This window comes from Meles meles, chromosome 5 (assembly GCF_922984935.1).
Source record: "Meles meles chromosome 5, mMelMel3.1 paternal haplotype, whole genome shotgun sequence".
Classification (NCBI taxonomy): domain Eukaryota; kingdom Metazoa; phylum Chordata; class Mammalia; order Carnivora; family Mustelidae; genus Meles; species Meles meles.
The window spans coordinates 5,009,659-5,030,304 of NC_060070.1; positions in this window are offsets into that span (position 1 = coordinate 5,009,659).

Sequence of the window (20,646 nt, forward strand, 5' to 3'; positions counted from 1 at the left end):
CAAGGAAAGCAGGTTCAATTCCTAAGACAGCAGCGTAATTCCAGAGGAGGAGAAAGCAAAGCACGGAACTCATGGTTTTCTCCCCATGATTCTTTAGTCTTGCAGCTAATTCAATTTTTTTTTCTTTTTTCAATTTTTTTCTTTTTTTCTTTTTTCTTCTTCTGCTAAATTTTTTAAAACTTTTACCCTTTTCTTTTTTAACGTTTTTTGACTAGTTTATCTAAAATATATATTTTTTCTTTCTTTTTTATATTTTTTCTTTATTTGTTTTATTTTTAAAATTTTTTTCTTTTTTTTTTTCTGAACCCCTTTTTATCCCCTTTCTCTGCCCCCACAATTTGGGGTCTCTTCTGATTTGGTTACAGCGCATTTTTCTGGGGACTTTGCCACCCTTTTAGTATTTTATTTGATCCTTCATATCCTCTTATCTGGACAAAATGACAAGGCGGAAAAAATCACCACAAACAAAAGAACAAGAAGCAGTACCGAAGGCTAGGGACCTAATCAACACAGACATTGGTAATATGTCAGATCAAGAGTTCAGAATGACAATTCTGAACACTCTAGCCGGGCTCGAAAAAGGCATGGAAGATATTAGAGAAACTCTCTCTGGAGATATAAAAGCCCTTTCTGGAGAAATTAAAGAACTAAAATCTAACCAAGTTGAAATCAAAAAAGCTATTAATGAGGTGCAATCAAAAATGGAGGCTCTCACCTCTAGGATAAATGAGGCAGAAGAAAGAATTAGTGATATAGAAGACCAAATGACTGAGAATAAAGAAGCCGAGCAAAAGAGGGACAAACAGCTATTGGACCACGAGGGGAGAATTCGAGAGATAAGTGACACCATAAGACGAAACAACATTAGAATAATTGGGATTCCAGAAGAAGAAGAAAGAGAGAGGGGAGCAGAAGGTCTATTGGAGAGAATTATTGGAGAGAATTTTCCTAATATGGCAAAGGGAACAAGCATCAAAATCCAGGAGGTGCAGAGAACCCCCCTCAAAGTCAACAAGATTAGGTCCACACCCTGCCACCTAATAGTAAAATTTACAAGTCTTAGTGACAAAGAGAAAATCCTGAAAGCAGCCCAGGAAAAGAAGTCTGTAACATACAATGGTAAAAATATTAGACTGGCAGCAGACTTATCCACAGAGACCTGGCAGGCCAGAAAAATAGCTGGCATGATATATTCAGAGCACTCAACGAGAAAAACATGCAGCCAAGAATACTCTATCCAGCTAGGCTATCATTGAAAATAGAAGGAGAGATCAAAAGCTTCCAGGACAAACAAAAACTGAAAGAATTTGCAAACACCAAACCAGGTCTCCAGGAAATATTGAAAGGGGTCCTCTAAGCAAAGAGAGAGCCTAAAAGTAGTAGATCAGAAAGGTACAGAGACAATATACAGTAACAGTCACCTTACAGGCTACTAATGGCACTAAATTCATATCTCTCAATAGTTACCCTGAATGTTAATGGGCTAAATGCCCCAATCAAAAGACACAGGGTATCAGAATAGATAAAAAAAAAACAAAACCCATCTATATGTTGCCTACAAGAAACTCATTTTAGAAGCGAAGACACCTCCAGATTTAAAGTGAGGGGGTGGAAAACAATTTACCATGCTAATGGGCATCAGAAGAAAGCTGGGGTGGCAATCCTTGTATCAGATCAATTAGATTTTAAGTCAAAGACTATAATAAGAGATGAGGAAGGACACTATATCCTACTCAAAGGGTCTGTCCAACAAGAAGATCTAACAATTTTAAATATCTATGCCCCTAATGTGGGAGCAGCCAACTATATCAAACAATTAATAACAAAATCAAAGAAACACATCAATAATAATACAATACTAGTAGGGGACTTTAACACTCCCCTCACTGCAATGGACAGATCATCTAAGCAAAAGATCAACAAGGAAATAAAGGCCTTAAATGACGCACTGGACCAGATGGACATCACAGATATATTCAGAACATTTCATCTCAAAGCTACAGAATACACATTCTTCTCTAGTGCACATGGAATATTCTCCAGAATAGATCACATCCTGGGTCACAAATCAGGTCTCAACCGGTATCAAATGATTGGGATCATTCCCTGCATATTTTCAGACCACAAGGCTCTGAAGCTAGAACTTAATCACAAGAAGAAAGCTGGAAAGAACCCAAATACATGGAGACTAAACAGCATCCTTCTAAAGAATGAATGGATCAACCAGGAAATTAACGAAGAATTGAAAAAATTCATGGAAACAAATGATAATGAAAACATAACAGTTCAAAATCTGTGGGACACAGCAAAGGCAGTCCTGAGAGGAAAATATATAGCGGTACAAGCCTTTCTCAAGAAACAAGAAAGGTCTCAAGTACACAACCTAACCCTACAACTAAAGGAGCTGGAGAAAGAACAAGAAAGAAACCCTAAGCCCAGCAGGAGAAGAGAAATCATAAAGATCAGAGCAGAAATCAATGAAATAGAAACCAAAAAAAAAAAAAACAATAGAAAAAATCAATGAAACTAGGAACTGGTTCTTTGAAAGAATCAATAAGATTGATAAACCCATGGCCAGACTTATCAAAAAGAAAAGAGAAAGGACCCAAATAAATAAAATCATGAATGAAAGAGGAGAGATCACAACTTACACCAAAGAAATACAGACAATTACAAGAACATACCATGAGCAACTGTACGCCAACAAATTTGACAATCTGGAAGAAATGGATGCATTTCTCTCTCAAATAAATAAATAAAATCTTTTTTAAAAATGTGTTGAAAACAACAAATAGTTAAGAATAAAACCTGCCCCAATATTTCAATCTTCCCATCAATATTTCTTCAATCTATTAATCAAGTTCACTTGGGGTACAATTATAGAAAGTTCTAGAAGTCATCACTAATCTCCACTTCTTCACGTGTCTGTAAGTTTATTCTAGGAATTTGTTAAATTCCCTGAAAAGTTCTAGTTATATGGTGTTTCTATCATTTCTCAGATTGGCCTATACGTCTGGTAACACTACCTACTATCCCAAGATAAATGGGGCTGACTTGACACAACCTGTCCTCAGTGATCCCACCCTGGATCCTGGTGAGCACTCTTTTCTTTCTTGTCTAGTCAGCTGGAGGCTTAGGGATAATTTTCCCGTAAATAACACGAGGATCCCCAAACCTGCTCAGCCCAGAGCCCTCTAACCCCATGAGCACAGAAGGATCACTGTACACAATCCCATGCCTGCTGGAGATTTATGATGTAGCCCTCCTTATGGTGTGTACATCAACAAAGACTTGTGTAGGAAGGAAACAGGGATTTCAGAGCCAGAGGTGAGTTGAAAACCTGGTCTGCCCTCGAAGCGTGACCCAGTGACCCAGGGTGAACCATGGATCTCTAAAGCATCAGTTTCCTCATTTATTAAGTGGAGATAAAAATATGTATGCCATAGAGGTATGACGAGGTCGAAAGGATGAGCTGTGTGCACACTTCTCACAGTGCTGGCTCAGAAGGGGCCAGGTGAGGCCACCGGACTTCTCCAAATGGCCTGTCCCCACTTGGAGGGCAGGTAGCTACCTCTTGGTTCTGTCAATCCCACAGTCTTGCTATGAAGATGAAATCCTGTATTTATTCAAATTACACTAAGTTGGGACTGCCTAGCATGGGGGCATTTTACTGTTGGGGAATGTGGGCAGAGTGATGAGAGGAGCACATTCGGGCAGTGAAATTCCCATGCTCAGCCAAGGGCAGGGTTAGGTACTTGTGGAAGCATCAGCAGGACCCAGGCACAGCACCTTGGCGAGTGTTAAGAAGGTCAGAATGTGCCCCGCTACCCAGACGCTTACAAATGGAGCTGGACGAATGGGTACATCCACAACTATCGCAACGCAGCAGGTGACATGCTTCATGGGAGGGCGGAGCCCAGGAAGCCTTGGAGCCAGGCAGCTGGGCATGAGCCGGGCCCGGTGCTGGCTGTCTGGGTAAGCTGGCTGAGCCAGTGACTTAGGGATCGCTGAACCTCTCCGGGCCTCCAGCTCTCTGTAATTGAGTAAGGATGTTGAGATAATTCAGTGAGATGTTTTAAACACTTGGCCGGGTGTATAGAAAAGCAGTCAATAAGTGGCAGCTGGTCTTGCCATTATTGGTGGCTTTGGGTAATTCACTGCGTTCCTGAACTTTAGTTCCCTCATCTGTAATTCTGGACAACTGGACAAAGATAGCAAAAGCCCCCATCGATCCCAAAAATCTATGAATGATACAAATGAGAAGAAATCTAATTCCAAGCAGGAGGTGTTCCCTCGGGTGGCATTCCAAAAAAGACTTCTTGGCAGACACGGGCTTAGCTCTCGGTCTTGGCGACTTGAGGCTGGCTGGTAAGTGTCTCACGTTAGAGGCCGTGAGTGGTCCAGAAACAGAGCTGGAGATAAGACTGGAAAGGTAGAGGGCAGTTAGCTAAGAAACACTGCAAGGGGTATGAATTTATCCTGTAGGAAATAGGAAGACAGGGAAGTAGTCAGGATGATTTGACATCTCAGAACTTTTCTGGCTACGATATGGAAAAAAGATTGGTTAGGGATACAGATTCTAAAGAAAATGAATATGGTGTCTACTGTAATCCTTCAGACCCAAAGGAACGGAGCTCTGGACTAAGGCAGGGGCAGCAAGCTGGCCTGGGAATGAAAAGAGGTTGTACATATCCAAGACTACATCGTCACCACAGCACCCAAGCAAGGACCTGCACCCCCCATCCAGCAGGGCACGGGGACCCCAGCCGGAGCGTTTTCGTGCTCAACTTTGTCCTCTGCTTGTCTGGACAAGGCTGTGTGTGCTCGAATTTTACTAATGGACAACAAGAGGCATGTCTTTGCTCTGCTCCTTTTCTTGTCTTAAAATAAACCGCAATTCACCAGTCACAACTGCATTTGCACAAAGAAAGGAGGCTCAGACTTCAAAGGGGAACAGCAGAGAAGGGAAAAGACAAACAAAATTGCAAGATCTGAGATTTCATCGGGTGTGAGAATGGTTTTTTAAAACCGTTTCATACCCTGAAACGTTTCCTGTCTCATTTGAAGGCATCCCCAGTGGGCTGCTAACGTCCCGGGCAGGGGGAAGGTGCTGTGCAAGGAGAGTCTCGCCCTCCAGACAGCCCCCTCCTGGCTGCAAAAGCAAACCCCATGCCATTCCCTATCTATTAAAGAAAACATTGGGAAAAGTGCAATCATTTGTGGAAAAGTTGAAGATTTAGCTGCTTGAAGGTCAGGGGCTTTAGGGAGAAAGTCACAGGATGCTACTTTTCAAAGGGCAACAGGAAAAAAAGATTTTCCTCCTGGCCTTCTCTTCCTATGGCGTAATCAGACACCACAAACATCGATAAATTCTGGGGACAGCTCTTGACACAGAACACAAGCCTTCATGTGACCTGATATTGGGGTGGTCCAAGCTCGCGCGCACTGTGGAAGGGCTGGTCCCTGGCCAGGAACCAGAGCTGCAGATCGAATCAACCCCATATACCCCTGTCCACCAGCACTGCTCTTAGTGCAGGAGTGGAGAAATGAATTACAATTGGATTTTTTAACCCCTAACATGGAAGGGGGAGAGGAGGGAAGGTGGTGAGGTGGAGATCAGCTGAGAAAAACTGGCTCGACCCACGGCGGGGATCTCATTCTGGAGGCTGGTCTCTCACACAAGGTTATGGGTGGTGGGCAAACCAACCCTGCATGGTACCTCCAGACAAACGTGGCCGTCCTTCTCCTCACTGCCTCCCGCCTCCATCTAGCTGGCCGTGGATGCCAAGAATCCTGATTTCAGTGGTTGAAAAATCTATTGATGATGACCCAGCAGCCTAAACGCCAGCTAATCCCTTTCCTTCTGGAACAATCCTCCCTGCGAAGTCTTTCCTAGCCAGGCTTCTATACACTGGTTCTCTGTCCTCCAAAACTTTGCATCACTTGTGTTTGGTATTTATTATGAATTCCCTCCTGGCATCTCTGTTGTTGTTGTTCTGTTACTTACCTTCTCCTAAAATCTCTGAGTTAAAAGAGGCACCTCGACGACTCAGGCTGGCTCTTCCTTTTATATCTGATTGTGCAGCCAAGAGGTAGTGGTCTGGCTTCGAGACGTGAGAAGAGCCTCGGAGACAGACCTCTCACTGCCTGCAGAGGGAGTGCCTTCCAACTCTGGACAGAGGGGACCTTGGGGGAAATTAGAAGCTTCCAACACACCCGTCTGCTCCTGACCGGGGTTTCAGTTTTGATCTTTCTGGAGGATAGCTCGACAAAACAGACACAAATATTTTACACCATTCGTACCTTTGACCCAGAAATTCCACTTTCAGGGATTTACCCTCCAATCTTAGCACAGGTGGTCCCAGTCATGCTGGAGCCCACTCGTGCAGTCTTGTGGGAACCATCCGCTCACACCTCACGCCTCCCAGCTGCATTCAGGGTCAGCACAGCAGCCACTCAAAGCTGCTCCAGGGTGGGAGAGGGGCACAAACACCTCGGAAAACCCACAAACACTACAATCGGGGTTCTCATCACCCCTGCAGCTGCAGGAAGCATTTTCAGCACATCTTCGGGCATATTTGAATGTTTAACTAAAGTATATTTAGTGAAGAGTATTACAGATGAAGTAGAGAAAAAAATTAGACACAACTTAAATGCCTATGTGCAGATCTCACTTAAATGAATGAAAATGTATCCACATTATGGACTACTATGTAACCTTCAAGTAATAGTAAATAAACACACAGAAATATGTGTATATGTTTAGTAAAAAATAAAAGCAGGTTGTGAGACAGTCAGCCATGATAAAATCTCATTTTTGCTGCAAGGGATGGGGGAAGAGAAAAAAAATCAGCAGGGACTTTCAACTGGTGGGATGTTGGGATTTTTTGTTGTTGTTGATTAGTATGTACTAAGTCTACTGTAATAAACATACTTCACTTTTGTGATATTAACACAGCTTAAGGAATCATTTTTAAGACACACAAATCAGTGCCTACATTTAACTACACAGTTTTGTTGTTTGACACCTTTTTTTTTTTTTTTGGTAAAGAATTTTCGCTAATAGAATGCATGGTTTAGAGGGCCGTGCTGGGAAGACCCAGGATAAAACAGGAGACGTGCAGGGTGCAGTGTCCAGGAGTCCTCTCCTGCCTCATGAAGTTCTTAATTTCATGCTAATTCAAATTTGCACAAATTCCAGGAATAATCAATGAAACATGAGGCAAACAATCTAATCAAAGCAACTAAATTTCCTGATTTTACAGTTCAAAAAATTGTCTTTATTTCATTTAGGAGCACCAACCCAGCAAAAAGTTGCCTTTTCTCTTTTTCCGCTGGCCTTTTCTTTCTGTCTGGAACATGTCTCCTTTGCACCCCAGTTTGGGCTATGTCGAAGGAGCCAGCCAGCCCAGCGCAGGGGCACCTGGCAGGGAAAGTCGTTGATATCACCACTGAGAGGTCCTCCCAGCTCTGTCTGAAAAGGAACTGTCCCTGCGTGCTGTGCCGCACGGGAACGTTCTTTGGAATACCAAGGGAAGGCAGACCTGTGACCTCAGCTGGGGGAAAAGCCCAAGAATGTTTACGTAGAATGCTCCTCTTATAGGTGATGCACAGGAATCCACCCACCATTTGCTTTGACGCCAGTTGTTGGGCTCTGGGTGAGAGTCTGGACACTCGCCGTGCCCAGGAGAGTGGCTGCACTTGGCCACCCACTTCATCCTCACTCTAGGCAGCTACTTCCCAAGAGTCAGAGGTGCAAAGGGGAAAAGGTAGGCAGGGCAGCTGGTGTGGATGAATGGAGATGATAATTAAGCCTTCCACTTCCCTCCAGAGCTCTCTCCCTGACAGGATGGAGCATGAGCACGAGGGGCACTCTAGAATCCCTTAAGAAGCTATGAGAGTCTCCGGTTCCTACCCCCAGATCAGGAGTTGTGATTTAATTGGCCAGATGAGGAGGGCTCTAGGTGTTGGTATTTCCCCACATTTCCCCAGCGGCACTAACGTGCAGCCAGGGTTCAGAGGAAGCCTCGCACGCTCAGAGCTGTGCATTGCTGGGGTGAGAGGAGTCTGCTACTCTACTGCAAGTATTTCTCCCAGAGACCAGAAATCGGAGCATTAATATTTACTCTGGCCTTGGGAGGTGGGGTGTTAAGAATGCCTCAGGGTGCATCCCCAATTATCCAAAGATCATCTTCTGGCTGTTGAAGGATTTCCAACCCCTCCTCCCAACATCACCACCAACCTTTCACAGGAGAGTGTGGGGACATAGCAGAGGGGATACTCTCCAGCCTGAGCCACTGGGAGTTTCGCCTGGAGGATAGGACAGGTTGAACTTCTGGACAGAGGGCACAGCAAAGGAATCCCTGCAGAAGGTGGAGATGCCTTGAGTATGAGAAGACCAGCTCCCAGGAGTCAGCAGCCTGGGGCTCTTGGGCTACAGACTCGTCCTTGGGTCTCTAGAGTTGAAGACTCCAAAAGAGAATAATTTCCCTCAAGAGTATCCCCTGTACTGAGTTCTAGAGCTGGGGTGTCACTCAGAGGCTGTGTGGACACAGACACCCCACCTCCCCCAACTGAGTTCCCATCTCTGCAGACCTCCCTGGTCTTTGTGCAAATCCACTGGTAGAGGGGACTGAGCGCCAGAGACAGAAACCCTGGGTCCACCCCCCAGGACCCACCTGCGGCAGAGTTAGAACTGGAACCCCTCTGGTTCTAGCATTCCCCACGCGGCTGTGGCCTAAGTCCTCCTGCCTGCAGGACACACAGAGCCTTTGACCTCCCAGAGACCTGCAGAACCTCAGTGCGACCTGTCTGGAGACTTCTGAAGAAACCGGGCCCACCTCCTGACCCTGGTGACACACCCAACCTGTTTAAGAATGAGCTGTTCCACCTCACCCCCCGACCTGCTTCATAGTGGTGGAGAAAATACTGTGTCAACTGTTATCAGAAGAAATGATTTGTATACTGTGCTCAAACATGCTCTACATCGTGACTGAGCCATCTCCATGGAAGAATCTCGGGTTCTGGTACCTCGACAGCGGCTCTGTGGAGCCCCTGCCCACCCCTCCCTCCGCAGCCGGCAGCGGTGGGGCTGGATGTGCTGATCTCTTTCAAAAGAGACTAGTAAAAGCATCTGTATTTGCTTCAAAGCGAGCAAACTCCACACCAACACATGACACCATTACGGAATTCAAAAGGTCCTGGGAAGAGGCAAAACCACAGATTTGAAGGGGAATTTCTCATGAGGTGAAATCTTAGAGGCATGTGGGGAAATCTTCTGATGTGAACTCTTCAAAAGATTAAAGTGTTCAATCTCCCCCTGGCAGGGTGAGATGAGCTGCCAGAAACCCAGAGAGAGGAAAAAAATGTTCTTTGTGATAGAGAAACTGTTTGATAAATTACCAGATATAATGGGTCCAATCTTCCTGCCCTTTAGATCAGGAAAATAAAAATCCTAATGCTGTTAATGCAACACTAGCCAACAGGGGTGGAGTAAAAATATGGGGGCAAGAGACACAAAATGGGAGATTCATGTTCATGTGAAATGTACTTCTTCTTGTAAAAGCTTTGCAAGACGAATTTTCCCTCACGAGTGTGAGGGTAAGAGGTTAAAAACACGGCACCTACATAATTCCACTAAAAGATTTCCATTAACACCGTTCATAAATTTTAATGCTTCGAATGAGGACAAATTAAGGTTATCAAAAAAATGGTAACTATTGCTATTTCCGGTGCACATTTTGTGCCATAAGAAATGAAAAAGAATAATGTGTGCTCACCAAAGCCGCCTTCCCTTCACCTTCTGCTTGATTCTGGGGAAACAAGCAAGCGTAATTCTAATTCCTTTAGCAATTCCAAGGCATTGTTGCCTTGATGCATCCAGCAATCATATTTTCCCTCCAGCACTCGGCTACGGATTCTGCACGTGCTAAGTCTGAACGTGCCATCTGTCCCACCTCACTGGCCAGGAGACAGTCTGAGGAGAGCACTGCCCATGATGACCATGCTCTGCCTGAATCACTTGAGGCCACAGTCGTCAAGCAGTAGCCTACAAGGAGGGAAAACAGAGGGCAGGGAAAGTGGACGTAGGGCTGAGCCGTCTGTGCTAGGCTCAAACTTTCTGTCCCCCAAATCTAAGTGGGAATGACTCTGCCACCTAGATTAGAAGCATATTGGAAATCTGTGCGAATACTGGAAAGCGCCATGAATGTTGATCATTAAGATTAGCCACTGACACCTGTGATACAGAAACAAATACTCTGCCAATCCCCCTGTTGAATAAGGAAGTGGGACGCTGAAAACGTTTGCGAGGCAGTTAGGTGCCTAGATTCTCTATGTGTTTGGTTCTGTCTCTGCCATTTACTGGTAATATCATCTCGGGCCTGTTATATAACCTTGCTAAACCTCGGGTGTCTCCTCTGTAAAGTGGGGATAATCATTACAGTGCTTCGGGAGATGAGAGAGTGTTATTTGTGGACTCTTGCATCTCTTGTCCCAAGAAAAGAAAAAAAAAAATCCTAAACTACATGGGGAATGAGCAACAAATTCCGGTGAGGATTAACTTGAGGAAAGGCAAGTAAATCGCTTAGTGCACTACTCATCCACACTAATCACTCAGTTAACGTTGGTTATGACCATTGTTACCTACGTTAGACAATAAAAGACTAAAGGTGTGTTTTCATTCTTCACAGGATAGACATTTTAGCTTCCTGAGAGGAGCTAGGAGCTACTTGGAGGGCAGTTTCAGCAACCCTACGCTGGCTGCCAGCTACCAACCCAGTGGAATTATCACCACCTGGTGGGACAACATAGAGACAAGTGGTTAAAGGTGACCCGTGTGTTCATATGGGGCCTCAATAAACACGCTGTGATTCTCATCCACTCTTGTGATTATGTTCATCTGAGGCTGGACCTTGGAGAGCCTACAGGGATCACGGGGTTTAACTCTATTTCTTTGGTAGATGGGACAAGGTGTAGAGAACTACCAGGAACCTCACCGCCATCCCGGACATGTGCTCTGGGGCTTCCGGCTCTTTAGATCCTATCCCAGCAGATGTGACTTATGTGCCATGAGTCACTAGTACACCCCAAAGGTGGCTTTGGGGCAGATTTGAGATCCCAAGGTCCTAAGATGTCAGAAAGAGAAAGAATATTAAGCACGACTAATTCTGAGCCTTCCATTTCCATTGGTGATGGTGACAATAGGGACCCCTTGCTGGACATAACTACTACTGAAAGCTTACACTGTAAAGAGGACCCGTATTGAGAGCACTGAAACATTAGAAAATGCACGAATGAAGAGGGCAGGGTATCTGCATGGGAGGATAGAGTGAGAGCAACTTTGGAATACATAAATAAATTTCCATTGCAGTAATCAAGTTCAAGAATGACAGGGCTTTAACTAAAGCCATTATACTTGGCCTGTAAGGGGATCAATAGGGGGGAAATTAAAGAAGCAGAATCAATGAGATGGTATTATTTTCCTAGGGCTGCTGTAACAAAGTACCTCCAACTGAGTAGCTTAAAATAATCAAAATTTATGCTGTCACAGTTCTGGAGGCCAGAAGTCCAAAGTCAAGGTGTCAGCAAGGCCATGCTTGCTCTGAAGACTCTCAGAGAAGAAGAATCCTCCTTTGCCTCTTCCAGTTGGTGGTGGTGGCGGGCAATCCTTGGTGTCCTGGGCTTATGGCTGGGTCACCGCAATCTCTGCCTCTGTTGTCACATGGTCTTCTTTCCTCCACGTGTCTCTGTGTTTCTCTAAATCTCTCTCGTAAGGACACCAGTCATAGGATTAGGGCCCACCCTAATAAAGTATAACTTCATCTTAATTTAACCAATACTTCCATAAAGACCCTGTTTCCAAATTAGCCCAAATTTTGAAGTTCCAAGTAGTCATGAATGGAGGTGACAGGGTATGGGGAGAGACATTACTGAACTCAGAATGGGGATTTATTAATGGTCTAGCAGCATGCAGAGAGTAGGCAAGAGATGATCCGGATTAACTTCTGGTTTAAAATACAAGTTGGATGGAGAGACATGTGGATTGAAGATAATTCTATTAAATTGGTTTTTGGGGGGGGAGCTAAAAGTGGCTATGAGCCATTCAATGGTCAGTGTGAAGCCAGGCCCAGCAAGGGGTTCTGTGGAGCAGACTAGATTTGGACCAAAAAAAGATGTGCCCCCTAGGTCTCAGCAGAGCAAGAAAGAACCGGCTCACATAACCACTCCATTTCTATCCCAGAAGTCTTTTTTTTTAAAGATTTTATTTATTTATTTGACAGACAGAGATCACAAGTAGGCAGAGAGAGAGAGAGAGAGAGGGAGGAGGAAGAAGGCTCCCTGCTGAGCAGAGAGCCCGATGCGCTCGATCCCAGGACCCTGAGATCATGACCTGAGCTGAAGGCAGAGGCTTTAACCCACTGAGCCACCCAGATGCCCTATCCCAGAAGTCTTGATTCACAATCATTTGAATGATTGACAGTGTTTGTTTGTTTGTTTTTTCCTTTTAGCTTTAAACAAAATATATAGAAATGGGGAGGGGGCAGAAAGCAATGCCTCTATGTGAGATCCTCCCTAGCCTTTAGCCCACTGATGAAGACAGGAGCCACAAGGCACCTTGCAATTCTCCAAACCTCTTCTACCACCCAAAACCCATTCTTATGTGGAACTTGGGTCACATAAATTGTCCACAAATGCTGAGCAAGCCCACAATCAGAGTGAAGTTTTAGCAAGAAGACAGTTTGTACAACCTAGGTTTTAAGTAGTTCAAATAGTTAAAATGAAAGTTTGCACAGAGGAAACACTGAAAACACATGAAAGATTAAAAAGGCTATTTTGGAAGATGGAAAGCAGATAAAAGAGTAATAACCAATTCAACAGAGTAGAGAAAATAAAAGGCTGGATGCCTGGGGAGAGGGAAGCCATTAGTAAACAAGCTACAAATACGACAGAAAATGTAGACACCAGGCAAAGGGAAAGAGGGACTGAGGTTTGAGGCTGGAAACAACCAGCAAAATGAAAACTTGTGTGAGGAGCACTTAGACTGCCCAGATCCTCTCCCCAATGCCATTTTTTTTTAATTTTTTTTTCTTTTTTACAGAGAGAGAGAGAGAGATTAGAAGTAGGCAGAGCAGCAGCCAGAGAGGGGAGGAAGCAGGCTCCCTGCCAAGCAGAGAGCCCGATACGGGCCTCGATCCCAGGACCCTGAGATCATGACCTGAGCTGAAGGCAGAGGCTTAACCCACTGAGCCACCCAGGCGCCCCCCCAATGCCATTTTTCTAGACAACTTCTCCTTCTCCCTTCAACCTAGCAGGAGATATGTACTCTTGGGGAAGTTAGGCTAGAGGTCTTCTGGACTCCAGATCTTAAATACAGAGAGGATGGAGAAGTAAAACAATGGATTGAAAACAAGAGGACTTGCAAGGAAGTCATTGTTTTGGATGGCGAGTCTCCCAGTCTCCCAGCCCTGCATGTCCTCAGAACCCATAGTCATTCAGGTTTATCCTTGCAGTCTGACTAGAAAAGTCTTCTTTAGGGAAAGCAACTAGCCCTGGAGAAATCCCTGAAGACATTTGGCCATCCACAACAAAATCGCCAAGCACTGTTTCATCACCCTGTAGTGATGCTCACCAGATAATAACTTTACCCCAGTAGACATATCTTCTAGCATACTTTTTATAGGTTTGTTCCTACATATGATGGATAACTAAAGATGGCCAGCCATTGAAGGAAGACTGCTAAAGCAAAGACAGAGAATAAAAAGAAACAAATCAGGAAAAGAAACTTGGAGAAAAGGAGACTAGACAGGATGTAAGAGAAACTTCAAAGTGTACGTATATCCTCAAAGAGACAGAAGAATAGCTATACATCACTGAAATAAAAATCAGCTGCTTTTAGAAAAGGGAAACTATAAGAATAAGAGAGAGCTCTTAGGAATTAAAATTATTGTATTTTTAAAATTTATTAAATGTAAGGCAAATTAAAGCAATTTCCTATAAAGTAAAACTAAAAGAAAAAGTAAATTGAACTAGGATAAAAATACATAAAAAATTAGATAATCAGAGAGGTCTATGTAAAAAATGAAAAACAATTTAAAAAATAAAAATTAGTTAAAAATTAATTAATTAAGAAAAAAAAGAGAGGTCCAACATCCATATAATAGGAGATCCAAAAGCGAGAGGCTGGAGAAAATGGTGGAAAAGTAATTGGCAAAGAAAAATACAAAAAAAAATTCTCATAATGGAAGGATAAGAATTTCCAGATTCATTGACTCCATCAAGTGTCTAGCACAAATAATTTAAAATTTTAAAACAAGAACTTACATCAAACCACCATGAACAAAGACTCTAAAGGCTTCTAGAGGTTGTAATTAAAAATATAATAATTATTATGAATTAAAATTACATATTTCTCCATAGCAACACTGGAAGCATGTAGATAATCAAGCAATTTGTGCAAATTCTGAAGAAAAAAACACTTTCAAATTGAAATTTCAATTTAGGTAAAGCATCACTCAAGAACAGATCACAGATAACTTCAGACCCGCAGTTCTCAAAAAGATTTTCTCAGAAAGCCAAAGTTCAATTAGTTGTACCAACACCAGAGAATAAACTAAGAAAAAGATCCAAGAGGCAAAAGGTCAAGTTTAGAGATGAAGTGTGTAGAATTCTCCAAGTGCTTGTAGAGGGAAATCCTTGATGGGGTGTTTCACCCCTGCAGGACCCAGAGGCCTCTGAGCTCCAAGGTGATAAATTCCAGAGCTGAAGCCTCCAAGAAAAATATGCAACTCACGTCTTTAATTATAGAAAGGAGTTTTATTGATTGACTGGAAAATTTGGAGGGGAGTCGGTGATGGAGAAATAGACAGCCAAGTAAGTCGATATTGAAAACAAATATAGTAAAAGAAAGGATTCATAATCATCTGTGAACCAGTTATAGTAATGTAAACACTGAATATTCAGAAATCACCATATAAACTTCTTAAAAGTCTGGCAAGAAGGTCAGGAAGATGTCTAAAAGAGCTAAATATTTATCTTCCACTTTTTTCTTAAAAGGAGTCCACATATAAAGTGTCTTAAATTTTCAAAATAAAAAAGTTATATATAATATCATTTAGAATGTGGAGGCAAATATTGAAAGCAGTGCCCAAAATAGCAGAAGCGGGGGCTAGGGCACCTGGGGAAGAAGGTCAGGGGGATGCTTGCTTCTACGTTTTAAACCTTTTAGTGATATTTGACTTTTAAAAACAGGTACCGGTGTTATTTGATAAAATTTAAATTAAAAAAAAAAAAAGAAAATCCCATCTTTAGGCCCAAGAGGGCATTAAAGGAAGATTCACAGGAGCAAATCCTCAAGGCACATCTGGGGTGCATCTGCCTGCTCGGTGGGCATCAGACAGATGGCACCGTGCAAGGGTCCCTCATCTGAGGTTTGGCATGAGGACCTGGGACTGATACATGGGAGGTGGGTGATCCGTTCAGTCCTGGGGAGAACATGATTTCTGCCCATCACGATTCCTGAGGATGACTCCTTAGTATCTGTGACTCTCTTTTTTTATTAATTATTTTTGTTAACATATAATGTATTATTTGTCCCAAAGGTACAGGTCTGTGAATCCTCAGGCTTACATATTTCACAGCACTCACCATATCTGTGACTCATTTTGATGTAACTTCACACACCAGGGCAGTGGAGTCATGGTAAGTAGTTTTGGGGGAAAGAGATGATGTTTTCATGACTTCACTACAATGCCCAAACAAAATGCAGTTTGCTTGGAGACCATTAGGCTCATCATAGCTTTGTGAAAGAATTTCCCTCAAGAAGGAAAAATTCAAGACAAATGGAAATATAGAAGGAGTACAGGGAGCATTTACTACCTACAAGTTACCAAAAAAAAAAAAAAAAATGCATATTTCCATAAGGCGAAGACCATGTTCTGAACAGTAGGGTAAGTATCCGCTATTTGGCACCTATCCTGGATGAATGCCAAGGTCCTCCAGGCACCTTATACTCAACGTCTCACCTATCACAATAGTCCTGGAAGATTCGTGTTTTCATTTCTATTTTGTAGATAAGAAAAGTAATGCTCAGAAATTTAGTGGAGAACTGAAGAAAGCACACACGCCTAGGTTTCACTCCAGAGTTAGTGAAGTCAAACCTCCGACTATGGGATGCATGAATCTGTGATCTTATAAAGCTCCCCAGGTTAATCTGGGGATGTGGCCAGGCTTGAAACCACAGCATGGGCCACGGAATTCAACGAAGTGTGAGTTCGTTATTGAGATCAGCCAGCTGAAAGCACCATTCAAAGATGCAATTCATTCCATTTTCTTTTGCTATGTTCTTTTTAACTGTGCTTTTATGTGTAGTATTGGTTTTATCTTCAAAAATAAAAATCTTATAAAGGAACATTCAGATAATAGGAAAGAGCCTTTGAGAATTAAAATTGTGATATTATATAAATGAAACAGGCTTGTCTATAAAAAATATCCTCACTGCTTTCCTGAGACTAAAATGAGAAATTGCCTGCAAGGAACCTGCCACAGAGAGGCCCAGTAAGTGGCTGGGAGGCAGGATGGTGTCTTGGAAAGAGTGTGGGCTTTGAAATCTGACAGACCTAAATTCAATTCAAGTTCTGGTTCCACAGCTTCGGCAATCGTGACTGTTGGGGATATTATCTGCCTGGCAAGATGTGTTCTGAGAATCAACATTTAAAAATATATCCAAAGGCCCTCGTATAGACTTTGGAACCTAACTGTGCTCAAATAATGTTAACTTCCTCCCTTGTAACCTCAACAATCTACTATATTGTGTTCACTCCTCTCTTCTCTTAGACTATCTCCCCATTGGGCAGAGTACCATTTTCCCTTGTGCGAATGCCTCCTTTCCTAATCTAGTTAGTAACATAGAGCTTCTGTTTTCCAGTCTCACAGACTTGCTACCATGAAGCAAAGAAGTATTTCTTCAAAAGTCTTTATGTTTCCTAGAGATTATTTACATAGATTAAAATCAATCCTTTTTGGTTGTTTTCCTCTAATTAAACCTGTATGGTTTGACTTTCCTAAAATAAGGTGATAATTTGCTTTAGTTGTTTTTCTGACTGGGTTATCAAGCTGAATCCCATGGTAAGTATTACATAGTAGTTCATGCATGAATATATGCCACACTGATTTACCTTCCATAGCTAAACTCAAGACCACACATGGTGAGTCTATGTTCTGAATTTGCCAAGTTAATATTGAGTAATTTTGTTCTTTCAGTCATTGAGGGTTATTAAATGTACAGTTAAATGTGAATTTGACATCACACCTTCATATAATTTTTCAAATAAACCATTCGTCTACTTTTTGTGTTAAGAAACTATACTATTTGGGACACCTGGGTGGCTCAGTTGGTTAAGCAGCTGCCTTCGGCTTAGGTCATGATCCCAGCGTCCTGGGATCGAGTCCCACATCGGGCTCCTTGCTCGGCGGGGAGCCTGCTTCTCCCTCTGCCTCTGCCTGCCACTCTGTCTGCTTGTGCTCACTCTCGCTCCTCTCTCTCTCTCTCTGACAAATAAATAAAAAATCTTTAAAAAAAAGAAACTATATTATTTTTATAATATATTAGTTCATTCATGTTAAAGTCTTAAAGTAGTATAAAATTAGATAATGATTACATCACACGTAATAAATCCCTTTAATAGAAATGAATAAAATGATAAAACCATCATAAAATTGGAACTGTCTTGGAAACCCTGGAACATATGATCACAATAAATATAGTTTCCTTCCATTGGGTACTAGGAAGTAGTCATCACAATGGTCTCACATGAATTAGAGAAACCTAGCAGGACCAAAATTATAAAGTAACTGTATTGTGCAGAGAAAATCTCTCAGTTCAACAACAACCAGAAAATATTAACAAAAAAAATATTTAGCATTGATGGCATAAGAATTTAAATATATGAAGCCAATGTTGACTACTCAGTGCTCATAAGCCCAACAAGAAGGGCATCTGTAGCGTATACTACTCATCACTTTCCTTGTTTAACTTGGTATCGAAAATAATCAAAATTGCAAATCTAGGAAACCATAAGCAAGTAGAATTAAACTACAAAACGGAAAGACCCCTTGTGCTAATACATTTGAAAGACTAGCTTTATAGTCTGGTATCCAGGTCAACAAAGACTGTCGTAGAAATTTAACTCACATCATCAAATTTCTCAATTGACTGGTTTCCTCTCTGCCAAGACTTCGTCTCTGGAACATTTAGCACATTTTCCCTTGTCATAAGTATGTTAAATATAGTTTCATAATCAAGGGAGAACATTCCTTATCAGGACACACAAATGATATCCCTACAACTATTTATCCAGGAGAGCACCACCCCCTTGTCATCTTGGGGGCTAAATACCACTGTCTGGCACCGTTTCTGCCTTATGCACAGTGGTACATCGGTCAGTCCATTCTGTAGGACAGAGGAAGATGCTTACCTGTCAACTTCTGTGGTGTAAATTCTTCCACCATAACCAATTTCAAACTATCAACAGCTTAACATTTGTGCTTGAAAATCAGTGCAAAGTGACTCTTGCGCCTGACTTACATGACTGAATTAACAGTGAAACAACCAGGTAGGTAATTCTTATCAACCTCATGTTCTAGACAAAGACACAGAAGCTTGGAGAAATGAACTAGGTTGTCTCTAAGATACCAAAGCTGATAATTGGCCAAGCTGGGATTTGAGTGCAGGTTTGCCCAGATCCACAATCTCTCCATTCGACTAATAAATTTAAGAGAAAAATGCGATTTTATACAGAAAAAGGTAAAACAAACTAAAATCTTTAAGTCAGTCTATATGCTTAAACATTTCATATTTCTCCCTGCATTACAAGTACAGGTCACCCCAGGAATGTGTGATGAGACAGCCCAAGTGACCCGCCAATAGACAATCTTCCTACATTCAGCTGGCATCAGGCAAGATTTGTTACATTTTCCCTCTCTGTGGTCTCTGTTTGGTGGTATCTCTTCAGCACAGCAAAGGTCATGAGAAACTGGTTATAAGAAAATGTGAGATGTCCTTGAACTAGTCACTACACACTGATTAGAGAGTTATGGCTAAACCATCCTGTCTTAACCAGTGTGTTCTCCACAACTTTCTCTAGGCATCCGGAAAAAGTCGGGTCCCATCAGGGAGCTGCCCATGCCTCTAACTTCAGGAAAAATATTAGCCTGTGTAAAAAAATTCCCACAGCACATGGAATCCTGGGCTAAGGACTCCCTGGAAAAAACATGAGGGAGAGAGACTTCAACTCATATTCAGCCAGTCCCCACCTCGGTGAAGAAGCTTGTAAAATATAGACCTTACAAGATTGTTAGATGACTCACAAAATGCTTATTTTAAAGTAGTGTGACATCAGTATTTGTATTTTGCAATATAGTCTAATAAGGAATATGGTTTGATGATCCAAAGTTGACTGAGCTCCCTGCCTCTGTGGGACTTACAACCTAGTGGGTGTGGGCCCTGTGCAAGGGAATCTCCCTTCTTCTGTGGTTAGAGAAACCGCTGTAGTGATAAGATACCAGAACACCAAAACCAAACCAGTGGTTGGGAATGTTTCCCTGCTCTGAGTTTTGAAGGAAGGGTCAGCCTCAGGATTCTCAACGTGGGGTGTTCATAAGAATCACTGTGGAGCCTCGCCAAACCACACTTGCCAAGATTTGATCCAGTTATTTTGGTTTGATAGATCTTGGGTAGGGCTGAACATCTGGATATTAATCATCTGCACAGGTGATTTTATACAGGAGTAACTATGACCTATATGTCTTTTATCAGACAATTAGAAACTACATTTATGATATCAATCAAACAAATTGCAGCCAGCTCTCAATATTTGTCAGTATTTGCTGACATCCAGACACCAGAAATAACGCTGCTACCATGGACTCAGGACACGTTTCTACTCAATGTCCTCATTTTTAATTTTAGAGCTCCCTTCCAAAAGAGCCGAGCTAGATTTTTTAATAACCTTAGGACTGTTTAATCATATCCTATTTTTCCATTCCTCATAAACTCAAGCTCATAATTTAGGCCGGCCACATATTTCTGAGCACTGAGAATGTACAAACACTCTAAGTTTCCCGCTTTGTCAGTGTAGATAGTAGAAACTGTAGAAAATAGCTCCAGTCAAAATATCATCTAATAAACAACTCACTGGAGACTGTGAAAGCTCCCCACAGAATTCCATCATAACAATAGCCGTAAAGATAACACTGCATCCCCACATCCTGCTATGTGTTTATTCAGCCAAAAAACACTGAATGTTATCTGAAATGGCAGCATCTGGCGACTCCTATATGTTGATGTATCTCCCCTCATTTAGTCTGTGACAGCTTGAGAAATGGAATAGAATGCTAGATACTAGAGGTACTAGAAGGGGGCCCATTGCCTTCATAGAATCTCAGAAAGCCCACCCCTCTTGTTCTACCAATGAGGAAATTCAGAGGAAGGGAGGGGATTGGTTAATTGACACATGCAGAGTAGGGTAAAGCCAACACCAGGCTTCACTCTCTTTCTGTCCAAAACCCTTCCACAGCCCAAAGAACCTTGGTAGATAATTCAGTCATTTTTTATGACGGACACCGTGATTTCTTCATGCATGATTATAA